The sequence below is a fragment of the Engraulis encrasicolus genome, chromosome 20 (assembly GCF_034702125.1).
Source record: "Engraulis encrasicolus isolate BLACKSEA-1 chromosome 20, IST_EnEncr_1.0, whole genome shotgun sequence".
In the NCBI taxonomy this organism is placed as follows: Eukaryota; Metazoa; Chordata; class Actinopteri; order Clupeiformes; family Engraulidae; genus Engraulis; species Engraulis encrasicolus.
The window spans coordinates 40,231,131-40,243,630 of record NC_085876.1 but is presented as its reverse complement, the minus strand read 5'-3'; the positions used below and the strand labels follow the sequence as shown (position 1 = coordinate 40,243,630).

Below are 12,500 nucleotides of genomic sequence, written 5' to 3'. Positions count from 1 at the left end.
CCCTGAGGATGCCCCTTATTGTGCTGATGTCTGAATGCCTTATCACGCAGAGTCCTCACACACACACACACACACACACACACACACACACACACACACACACACACACACACACACACACACACACACACACACACACACACACACACACACACACACACACACACACACACACACACACACACGTATGCATGCACACACATAATGCACATACAGATCCTCAACAACACACACACACACAAGCACACATTTGCTTGTATGTACACACATGCAAACATAGAGACCCCTGCCTCCGAACACACACGCATGCACGCATGCACGCGTGCAGGTACACAGACACACACACACACACACACACACACACACACACACACACACACACACACACACACACTCACACACACACACACACACACACACACACACACACACACACACACACACACACACACACACACACACACACGCACACACACGCGCGCGCACACACGCACACAAACAGCACAGCACAACACAGCACAGGATATCCTTCAAAACAGGCCCTGACTAGACCTACCCTGTCCTGCCCTGCTCTGTCCTGCCCTGCTCTGCCTGTGCCCATCACCCTCTTCCTGTTTTGCCCGATCCTGATGCTGTCGATATGGGCTACTGCAGTGTTTCTCAACAGGGGTGCCGGGGCACCCTGGTGTGCCGCGGGCCCCCCTCAGGGGTGCCGCGGAAACGTGGCTGATAAATAAATTATGTAATACATATTTGTCTAAATTGATAAGTTAATGCTAGTCAGTGGAATCTTTCATCTGCCATTTACACACAATTAAGTAAATATAGGTCGCCCCAGTCAGCTGCAACTTTGAATGTAGGTTGTGTGACGTCTCCAAATGTGTTACTTTTCCAAGCTTTTGTGGTGGTATTGGATGCGATGCCATTTTACGGCTTGTTGGTTTGGGGTGCCTTGAAATTTTTCATGAATTGAAAGGGTGCCTCGCTTAAAAAAAGGTTGAGAAACACTGGGCTACTGTGCCCGTCAAGCTGAGCTGCAAAACCTGTACAACATGTTACAGTGAGGTACTATAAGGCGGTCATGGTATATGGTGCCTGTTGTTTAGGAGCGGGAGGGCCACAGTGAAAGTGTGCGTGCGTGTACGTGTGTGTGTGTGTGTGTGTGCGTGTGTGCGTGGGTGCGTGTGTGTGGTGGGGGTAAGGGGCCTGTTGTGTACAATCGGGAGAGTAAGCGAGCCACACCAATCAAGTTGTGCGTATGCGTATGCGTGTGCGTGCGTGCGTGCGTGCGTGTGCGTGTGCGTGTGCGTGTGTGTGTGTGTGATATATCCTACCCATCAAGCTGATCTACAAAGCCGGTACAAAGTACTACAGTGGCACCCCTTAGGATAGGGTTTGGACTTACTTGAGTTAGCAGGCTACTGGTAGCTGATTTCGACGTAGCAGCCCATTTCGACAGAACACCGGATCCTGTCCGTTAAGGTCCCAAGGATACCCACAATGCACCACAATCACCTGGAAAAACATGGGCAGTTGTTGAGTGTGCAGAATAGCATCAACGCTCTCCTCATTGTATAACTCCATTGACGTAAATCACATTGTGATGTGCATAATGAATACATTTTAATACATTTTATTCGAAATGTATATGCACACAAAGATGTACAGCTGCATGAACTCAGATGAACACACAACCATGCAAAGTGACATGTGCTTCATAACATATAAATATCAGATCTTTTGCACTTTGGTGTTCACATTGATAAGCAAATACTACTTTACTGGTACAACTAAATAATCAGTGTTGCCAAAGATTTAAAGAAAATATAGAGTACAAGGAGGTTATCAATTTCGACATACAATATACTGACATATTGATTGCAAACCGGAAAAACATGGGGGCATGCTCAGAAATGAAAGGTGTTCATGCTCAGAAATGAAACTTTAAAACATAAAACTTATACATGTTGAAATGAAGGTCAAAATATCTTTCTATCTTTCAATCTTTCTTCATGTGAATTGTCTCTCTCCATCCTTACCCTCCCCTAAAGACACGTCTGTTTGCATGTCCTCTAGTGCAGTGGTTCCCAACCTATGGGTCGGGACCCACCTTATGGGTCGCCAAAGATCCACAGGGGGTCGCGGAGCCCTCTTGATTTTAAGGGGTTTCATTTTAAATATATATAGCCCATGTTGAATAAAAGACAAAGCATTTTACTAATAAATGCATAGAGGCAACAAATTGCAAATGCTACATTAAACATTTATTCTACATTTGACCAAAGACGAATTGAGGAATAAAATAACTAAAATTAGTTTTCGCAGGAAACAGAGGGCATCTTGTGACTCCTTCTCGTGCGGGCGCTCGCGTGGTTGGGTCACCAAAGCTTATAATAGTAAAAACATGGGTCCCTGAAGAAAAAGGTTGGGAACCACTGCTCTAGTGTGACGAGAGAGCCACAGACAGAGAAGACAATGTGCTAATCAGACGCGGGGCCTCTTTAGCTGTTGTCACCCTCACCAAGTGCGAACCCTCGCCATGGTGACAGGCCTAAATATCACACCTCCGAAAACGTGCGACATGTTTTCATGACACAAATATGTCATGTTGCATACACACGTATGACAGTGAACGAGTGAAAAGGGAGCTGATGGGCTGAGGGGGTGTTGATTTTTGAAAAGTGGTTGGCTGTAAAAAGCCAGAACGCATGAATGAGTAATCAGGTCGAGGTTTTCGAAGCCGAAGCTGCGTGTTTTCCCAAACCCGACCGTCTTAAGATTTCTGTTGATTTTTTTCTCAGCACTCGTCCCCTTACCGCCATAAACGGCATACTTTATTTTTTTCACCCCCCTTTTTTCCTGTCTCAACACATCCTGCTCTTAGCCCCTTTTCTGCTCCATCCCTCTATCTCTCCATCCCTCCGTCAATACCCCCTCTTCTCATCCCTTCTCTCTCTCTCTCTCTCTCTCTCTCTCTCTCTCTCTCTCTCTCTCTCTCTCTCTCTCTCTCTCTCTCTCTCTCACACACACACACACATATCCTCTCTGCGCTCTCTCTCTCCCTCTCCTTGTAAATCCTCTCGTCCGTTTTGCTGTCTCTGTCCCCAATGCATTCTAGCTTGCCTCTGACTCATAAGCTCCACTCTCAAACTTTTGGCTAAACCTCTCTCTCTCTCTCTCTCTCTCTCTCTCTCTCTCTCTCTCTCTCTCTCTCTCTCTGTCTGCCTTGCTCTCTGTATCTTTCTCTCTCTCCATCTTTCTCTCCTATCTTCTCTCCCTTTTTCATTTTGAGCTGCTTTCTTTCTCTCTCTCTCTCTCCATATCTCTCTCTTCCTCTCTTCCATCATCTCTCGCTCTCCCTCTCTCCCTCTCTCCCTCTCGCTCTATTCCTCACCCCATATCTCTCTCTCTCTCTTCCCTACCCTTCTCTCTTGCACACTCTCCCCCTCAAAATTTCCCCTCTTCCACTCTCTCTCTGTCTCTACATTCTCCATTCCTTTCTCCTCCAGCTCTGTAGCTCCCTTCCTGCTCTCTCTGTCTCTCCCCCCCCATCTCCCTGTCTCTCTCTCTGCCTCTCTCTGCGCTTTCTCATATCTCCCACCTCCTTCCGTCAGATTCCTCCTCTGCCTGCGTAACAGACATAAACACGGCGTCCCTCAGACCCCCTCTCTGATCTCCCGCCTCAGATCCCGCAGCTGACGAGCCGGTTTGTAATAAAAGACGCCAATTTGTGTTTTTTTTTTTCTGGCGTGACTTTACATCTTTTAACATCTGATGAATAAATAAAACCAACAGTGCTTACCGCAGCTTATGATCTGGCTCATCTGCATGCCAGCTTTCTCTCTCTCTCTCTCTCTCTCTCTCTCTCTCTCTCTCTCTCTCTCTCTCTCTCTCTCTCTCTCTCTCTCTCTCTCTCTCTCTCTCTCTCTCTCTTTCCCTCTCTCTCTCTCTCTCTCTCTCTCTCTCTCTCTCTCTCTCTCTCTCTTTCCCTCTCTCCCACCCTATTTCTGGCTCTCATCCTTCCTCCCATTCACCCTCTTTACATATCTTTCATTCACTCAGCCAGTGCAATCACACTCTTAGACTTTCTTCATTCTTTCATTCCCTCCTTCTCTCTTCCCCTCTCTACCATCCGCTCTCTACCATCTCTCTTTCTCATTCACCCTCTTCCAAGAGTATCTCTCATATCGGTCAGTCCACCAGTGCAACCTCTCTCTCTCTCTCTCTCTCTCTCTCTCTCTCTCTCTCTCTCTCTCTCTCTCTCTCTCTCTCTCTCTCTCTCTCTCTCCCACCCTATTTCTGGCTCTCATCCTTCCTCCCATTCACCCTCTTTACATATCTTTCATTCACTCAGCCAGTGCAATCACACTCTTAGACTTTCTTCATTCTTTCCCTCCTTCTCTCTTCCCCTCTCTACCATCCACTCTCTTCCTCTTTCTCATTCACCCTCTTCCAAGAGTATCTCTCATATCGGTCAGTCCACCAGTGCAACCTCTCTCTCTCTCTCTCTCTCTCTCTCTCTCTCTCTCTCTCTCTCTCTCTCTCTCTCTCTCTCTCTCTCTCTCTCTCTCTCTCTCTCTCTCTCTCCGTGGCTCAGGCCAATCTCCACCTCATTATACAGGTCTGCTGAGGCCCATATCATCTCCTGTTGAGGGCAGTCCAACCCCAGACGCCTCCCTGGTGTTAAAGAGGAATGCCTGAAGATTTGCTTAAAATCTCTGCTGGGGTCAGAGGTCAACTTTGAGTCAACGGAGAGCTTGACACGGGGTGGCCCAGGGGCTAATGGGGATGTTTACAGAAACCACACATCTGTAGCTGCCTGCCTCCCTCCTGCCGATTGAGCATGTGTGTGTGTCTCTGTCTCTGTCTCTGTCTCTCTCTCTCTCTCTCTCTCTCTCCCTCCTCTGTGTGTGTGTGTGTGTGTGTGTGTGTGTGTGTGTGTGTGTGTGTGTGTGTGTGTGTGTGTGTGTGTGTGTGTGTGTGTGTGTGTGTGTGTATGTGTGTGTGTGTGTGTGTGTGTGTGTGTGTGTGTGTGTGTGTGTGTGTGTGTGTGTGTGTGTGTGTGTGTGTGTGTGTGTGTGTGTGTGTGTGTGCGTGTGTGTGTGCGTGTGTGTGTGCGTGGGAGAGAGAAACAGAGACAGAGACAGCTCAACACGCTTTTCCACTTTCTGGTTTCTGTGTTTGGACAACAGAGCAGTGACACTTTGAGCCTAGGTGTTAAATCAGCGAGGCATCCTCAAGCAGCGGCAGAACAATTAAACACATGTTCCCAGGGCAAAACACTTGAGGCCCTGCTCACATTTTTGCAGCGACTATGTGGACGCAAATGCATTCAATTCATTTTCAATAGAATAAGGCGACGTCCTCGCAAAGGCTGCTGGGATGGCGGTACAGCGACTAGGACTTTTGACGGACGTCAAAAAGTTGGGTTCCCTCAAAGTTTATACAAATTACTCACGGCGAATGCAGTGCGTAATCCAATGAATGCCAAGCACATGTACAATGCTTACAAGTAGTTCTATGATGGTTTATCACACTTTTGAATGTAAGATTTATAGACTACAACAACCTATGAAGTGCAAGGTCATTGTGCCTGGATTCAAAGGATTATGTAGCCTACATTTTGACGACAATCACAACAACATGAGTACTATCAAATGTGTGAAGTAAATACATGTCCACAGTTTGGTAAGGGCAGACTTGCTATTATGGCAGCCAATAAAGGTTCCCTGCAGCAAAGAACAGTAGAGTTTCCTTGCCAGGACTTGTACCGGGACGTCAACTTTCTGAGGTACCACACTGGGGCTCTGAACGCTAAACCAAGGACCCAGGCTCGTTGGCATGACAGTCAGAGCACACCCACCACAACCCTCCATCACAGCCCCCACGACCAGCAATACAGACAGGCCCTGGGCCCAGGGGTAAATGCCCTGCTTGCCCCCATTACAGCTGTACCCCTGCCCTCCAGGTATTCAGCACAGGTAAGCTAGCTAAGCTGGGCTGAGCTGCCCCCAAACATGTTGATTGCCACACACACACACACACACAGAGACTCCTGACAGGCAACATTCCCCACTCCCCCTCCGGAATGTGTGTGAGTGTACGTGTGTGTGTGTGTGTGTGTGTGTGTGTGTGTGTGTGTGTGTGTGTGTGTGTGTGTGTGTGTGTGTGTGTGTGTGTGTGTGTGTGTGTGTGTGTGTGTGTGTGTGTGTGTGTGTGTGTGTGTGTGTGTGTGTGTGTGTGTGCGCGCGCCAAAGGAATTCAACAGAATTCAAAGGAATGTCCAGAACACTAGGGCTTTCTTCTCTGTGCTGTTTTGGCAGTAAAGGGTGGGTACCGATTGTTGCAGACAGACAGACAGACAGACAGACAGACAGACAGACAGACAGACAGACAGACAGACAGACAGACAGAAAGGAAGAAAGGTAGAGAGATGAAACGACAGAGAAAATAATGTCAGACAGACCAACAGACAGACAGACAGACAGGCAGACACACACACACAGACACACACAGACACACAGACACACACACACGCGCGCACACACGCACACATCCAAACACGTAGGTACAACCACTTCTGACTGAAACATCCCAGCTAAATTGGAAGCTGCAGGGGTGTGTGCCCATCGTCCTACTACACAGAGTCTGGTATGTGAGAGAAGGAGGGAGGGAGGGAGGGAGGTGAGGATTCGTCCTCACAGAAGCGCCAACAAAGCCTTTCTCGCACACACTGTGATAGCGCGAACCATGCACTGCATGAAAGAAAACCAGCAACAGTTTTTTCTCTCTCTCTCTCCCTCTCTCTCTCTCTCTCTCTCTCTCTCTCTCTCAGCCTCCTTCTCTCTCTCCCTCTGCCTCTCTGTCTTGCTCATTGCCTCCATCTTCCTGTCTCTCAGTCTCCCCGTCTCTCTCGGGCTCTGCCTTGCCCTCTCTCTCTCTCTCTCTCTCTCTCTCTCTCTCTCTCTCTCTCTCTCTCTCTCTCTCTCTCTCTCTCTCTCTCTCTCTCTCTCTCTCTCTCTCTCTCTCTCTCTCTCTCTGTGTGTCTCCCTCTCTCTCTCCTGCCCCCTACCACCCGCTCTGTCTCTCACACACATATACACACATTCTCTCTCTCTTTCCCTTTCTTCTTTGTCAGATTCATGAGCACCAATTTCCCGCGGCCCCACAGGAGAGAGCATGATCCCTTTACAAGTCAGCATCACACAGCCCCTTATCTCAAGCAAGCCTGTCTGTTGGCCACCGAGCGCAGCGCATCGTGACAATATCCCGAGACAGACCTGTGGACCGTGGAGACACACACCTACATATATGCATGCATGTGCACACACACGTGTGCACGCACACACGCTCACACCACAACACAATACGCGGCAACACAACGCAACACAACACAACACAACACACCGCACCGCAACGCAACGCAACGCAACACAACACAACACAACACAACACAACACAACACAACACAACACAACACAACACAACACAACACAACACAACACAGCACAGCGCAACGCAACGCAACGCAACGCAACGCAACACAACACAACACAACACAACACAACACACACACAGGCTGCCACAGTTGGTAAGGCGTATGTACGTTTCTTGCCAGGACCTAGCAGGTTGCCAAGTTAGTAGTTCTAAGAGATGTCTCATATATCCTGCCACTGGATCACATGGTTACCAGTTCAAATCCCTTACCATTAGGAAGAATGTGAGGCGAAGACAAAAAACCCTGTCTCTCTTTAGCACACACACACAAACACACACACACACACACACACACACACACACACTCACTCACGAAACCATAGTTGCTAAACAAGGGTGCATTTCTCGACAGCATGGTTGTTTACTAACTTCGCAACTTACTTGGTTGCAATGCAATTTCCCATTGGCAACCTACTAAGTTGCTAACTGGCTAGCAACAACGCTTTTAAGAAACGGGTCCCCAGTTGGCTACTCTGTTGAATGCAGTGAAGTTACCCAATGACAACCAGCACAACCAGGGGTGTAGTGGGCGCGGTACGTGGGGGTACGCAGTCCACCCACTTCTCCTCAAGTGAGATTAAAAAAAAAAATCCTCTGCCATGTTTGAATACAAAAAGGAATGATCACATAGCAGTATTGCAGGTGATTGACCAAACAGATGAAAACGGAGAAGCTATGACGGTAGATTAAGGACAGTTGGGGGGCTTGACATGATAAGTTGCCTAATTATTTGATGACGTTAAAAATTGCGTACCCCCACTTTAAAAATGCCCACTACACCACTGACCACAACCCTGGATATAAGGGTGTAAGATGAGCGCACTGCACAGTAATGTCATGTAAAAAAGGTCATAGCTAATGACAGCACAAAGCAGGAGAAGAGCGGTCAATACGCTGTGTAATTAGGCCCTAAAACTATTCCCCACAACACACTCTCCTGTACTTACTCTGGTAGGCGCACTGGAGACACCTTTTACTGTCGGTTTGGAAGAGATTACAGGGCACCCACAAGGCCCCCAATTGAAACTTGAAGCGAATTATGTAGCTTTCACACCTTGTTATTGATTCCTCTCTGTGCCCTCTGGAAAATCCCATTTAGCTAAAAAAAATCCTATAAAAATCCCATTAGACATACCGTATGAATACGATTTTAGATATCAGTTTCCACCTAACAGAGAGAGGAGATGAGAGAGCGAGCAAGTGTGTGTGTGAGAGAGAGAGAGAGAGAGAGAGAGAGAGAGAGAGAGAGAGAGAGAGAGAGAGAGAGAGAGAGAGAGGGGAAGAGAAAGAAAGAGGGAGGGAGGGAGAGAGAGCCCCTGTCATGACGTCATTTCAAAAGAACCCCAACATTTATAATCCTTTGGCAAAAAAAATCCTTCGTCTTAAATCTTCGGCAGTATATAAAGGTGTCTGGAGTAGCTTTTCACTTCTAAGAAGACGGAACAACTGTATCTACTCTCTTCAGAAAGAGAGAGAGAGAGAGAGAGAGAGAGAGAGAGAGAGAGAGAGAGAGAGAGAGAGAGAGAGAGAGAGCAAAGAAGAGACCTTGCAGTGAGGTTATTCCAATAGCCTACCCCAACATTCGGAAGTCTTTGTAAAAGGATCCTCTTAAATCTGCAGCAGTATAATGTATAAAGGTGTCTGAAGTAGCTTTGCACTTCTGAAAAGACGGAGTGATTGTATTCGTTCACTGATAACATTTCTGACACACAGACAGAGAGAGAGAGAGAGAGAGAGAGAGAGAGAGAGAGAGAGAGAGAGAGAGAGAGAGAGACAGAGATATAGAGAGAGAGAGACAGAGAGAGAGAGAGAGAGAGAGAGAGAGAGAGAGAGAGAGAGAGAGAGAGAGAGAGAATGAATGAATGAATGAATGAATGAATGAATGAATGAATGAATTTGAATACCAGTCTTTATTTTGAAACAAGAATGCAGGGACAAATAACAAAACCCACTTCACAAAAACAGTTAGCCGTTCAAAACCCCGCAACATTTACAATAGTACCAAAGTGTCTGGAGTGGAGTGGCTTTCATTTCAGAAAAAATAAGAAGCCACTATATTAGCTCACTGATAACATTTCTGTCCCAGCCAAGCAGAGATCTCCCTACCAAGAGGCCATAGAGAGGGTGCCACTTTCGGAGTATCTTTTCAGAAACTGAATACGCCTCTGCTTTCACCGCCATGCTTGTCTAATAATGAATGGGTAGAATCTGATTCTGCTCTGTTGAAAAGCTGCTACAAAATCGAAAAACCACACACACACACACACGCACACAAACACTTCCCAGTGCTTTCACTGAAAGGAGATAGACAGACATAGAATAGGAATCTCTCTATTTCTTTTGGTGGCTTCACTCGTTTCCATCCTACCACTGACCGAGTTCAGGGTGGTACACAAGGGATGTTTTTTCCCCACCCTTCTGAAGCACCTTCAATGTGTTTCCTTAACAAGAAAAATATGCACTCTGTGGTAGAAGCTGGGATGCAGCAAGACACGCATTCTTCTCTCACAGCAGACCTGATGTGCAGTTTTGATGTGCGCTCTTCTGAGAAAGAGATAAGACACCCCTGGATATGTGGGTGAGATGGGTTTATAGGGGTGAGATCAGCTACGCACATAGAGAGATACAACTATGGGTGTTACGGGCTACACACAAACACAGTAAGAACTTCATATGGGTGAGATGGGACACACACACAAACACACACGCATACAAGCACACACGCGCACACACACACATACACACACACACACACACACACACACACACACACACACACACACACACACACACACACACACACACACACACACACACACACACACACACACAAACAGACAAACCACAATAACACCAGATAACATGGAAGCCTTGGCACGACACCCCAAAAAAGACAGAGGGAAAGAGAAAATAGTGTGAAAAAAAACTAGATAGAGAGATAGAGAGAAAAAGAGAGAGGGATGAAAGAGATCCGCTCCACCACCTCAATTCCATTCTCACTCATGCAAGAAGGACCAGAGAAGACTACTACTCGGAATTGTAGTGTGTGTGTGTGTGTGTGTGTGTGCGTGTGTGTGTGCGTGTGCGTGTGCGTGTGCGTGTGCGTGTGAGCATGCACTTGTGTGTGTGTGTGTGTACGTGTGCTCTTGTGGTCTTATGTGTGTGTGTCCTTGTGCGCTTTTGTGTGTGTGTACATGGGTGTGTGTGTGTGTACATAGGTGCGTGTGCACACGTGCATGTGTGTGTGTGCATGCCTAGGTGTGTGCGTGTGTGTGTATGTGTATGCATGCATATCTGTGTGTGTGTGTCTGTATGTGTGCATATCTCTGTGTGTGTGTGTGTGTGTGTGTGTGTGTGTGTGTGTGTGTGTGTGTGTGTGTGTGTGTGTGTGTGTGTGTGTGTGTGTGTGTGTGTGTGTGTGTGTGTGTGCATGTCTCTGTGTGTGTTGCATGTGTGCTCGTGCGTCTCTCTCTCGCGCGTGTGTCTCCATCGACCACAGTTCAGGTGAGGCCAGGGGAGTGACAGGTCTTAGCTCTAAGAGGAGGAGGCATTTTGAGTACCCGCCTTTATTTTGAAACAAGAATGCAGGGACAAATAACAAAACCCACTTCACAAAAACAGTTAGCCGTTCAAAACCCCGCAACATTTACAATAGTACCAAAGTGTCTGGAGTGGAGTGGCTTTCATTTCAGAAAAAATAAGAAGCCACTATATTAGCTCACTGATAACATTTCTGTCCCAGCCAAGCAGAGATCTCCCTTCCAAGAGGCCATAGAGAGGGTGCCACTTTCGGAGTATCTTTTCAGTAACTGAATATGCGTGTGTCTCCATCGACCACAGTTCAGGTGAGGCCAGGGGAGTGACAGGTCTTAGCTCTAAGAGGAGGAGGCATCCCTGCGGCCCGCCAGACAGGGCCTAAGCCCAGCTGAATCAGTGCTCTAGCAGGGTAATTAGTGGGCTCGTAAGCCGTATAGCCCAGGGGATTTTTTTAAAAGCCAGCACAGGACAGGATAGGACAGTCCTTCACAGCTCCTCAATGAAAGTGAATGGGATCTTTTTTTGTAGAAGTGTGTACTGTAAGCTAATTATCAGGCAAGTCTGTGTAGAGGAATGTTGTTAAGTAATTGAGCTTTGGTTTAAATACACGTAGGCCTACACCGCTGCCAAAAGTTGTCTTGAGTTGGGCTACTGTCCTTCACAGCTCATCAATGACAGTGAATGGAATTTTCTTTGTGGACGTATACTGTAAGCTAATTATCAAGCACTTTCCAAAGTCTGCGTAGAGGAATGTTGTAGTAATTGAGCTTTGGTTTAAATACACATTGCGTTGTCAAAAGGCGTCTTGAGTTAGAATGCAGTCCTTCACGGCTCCTCAGTGACAGTGAATGGGATTTTTTTTTTGTGATCGTATATACTGTAAGCTAATTATCGAGCACTTTCCTAAGTCCGTGTAAAGGAATGTTGTAGTAATTGAGCTTTGGTTTAAATACACGTACACCGCTGCCAAAAGGTGTCTGGAGTTGGACGGCGTCTCCCGAGTTAATTGGTGTTGTCCTCTTGCAGACAGGTAACAGGTGAAGAGTTCAGGTGACTGGAACTGGCTCGGATGTTATTGTTGAGAGGCGCCAGCCGTGACAGATGCACTTCTCTTGGTGTCTTGGGGGGGCAAGTAGTGAAGTTTAGCCGCTTAAAAATGTATCCGTTCCAGAAACACGGAGCTTGCCATGCTCATTCCTCAGATTTGCCTCAGAAAAGAAAAAAAAAATAAAAGCAGAGAAAAAAAAAATCTGCGTTCTGCTGGCAGTGAGATACCACTAATGGGGCTAGTTTTTTTTTCTATAAAAGATTAAATAAATTAAATTCCGTTAAAAGAAATTAATATTGGCGCAAGCCAAGCTGTGCCTGAGCAGATGGCTTAAATAGGGATTTGCGTTACGGGAGCCGGGAACCCCCTGCTGTTGCCAAGAAGTGCAGTTTAGCACGGCGAGAAGACGGGCGGCCGG

General features: G+C 47.1%; 1 protein-coding gene across 1 annotated transcript in view; it reads right to left on the bottom strand.

Moving 5' to 3' along the window:
* LOC134436636 (semaphorin-6C-like) overlaps positions 1-12,500 on the bottom strand; it is a 219,422-nt gene that overhangs the window by 158,511 nt on the left and 48,411 nt on the right. The window contains exon 3 of the mRNA XM_063185950.1: positions 1,406-1,515. The gene's annotated coding sequence lies outside the window, so the exon portion shown is untranslated. The remainder of the gene's footprint in view (positions 1-1,405; positions 1,516-12,500) is intronic.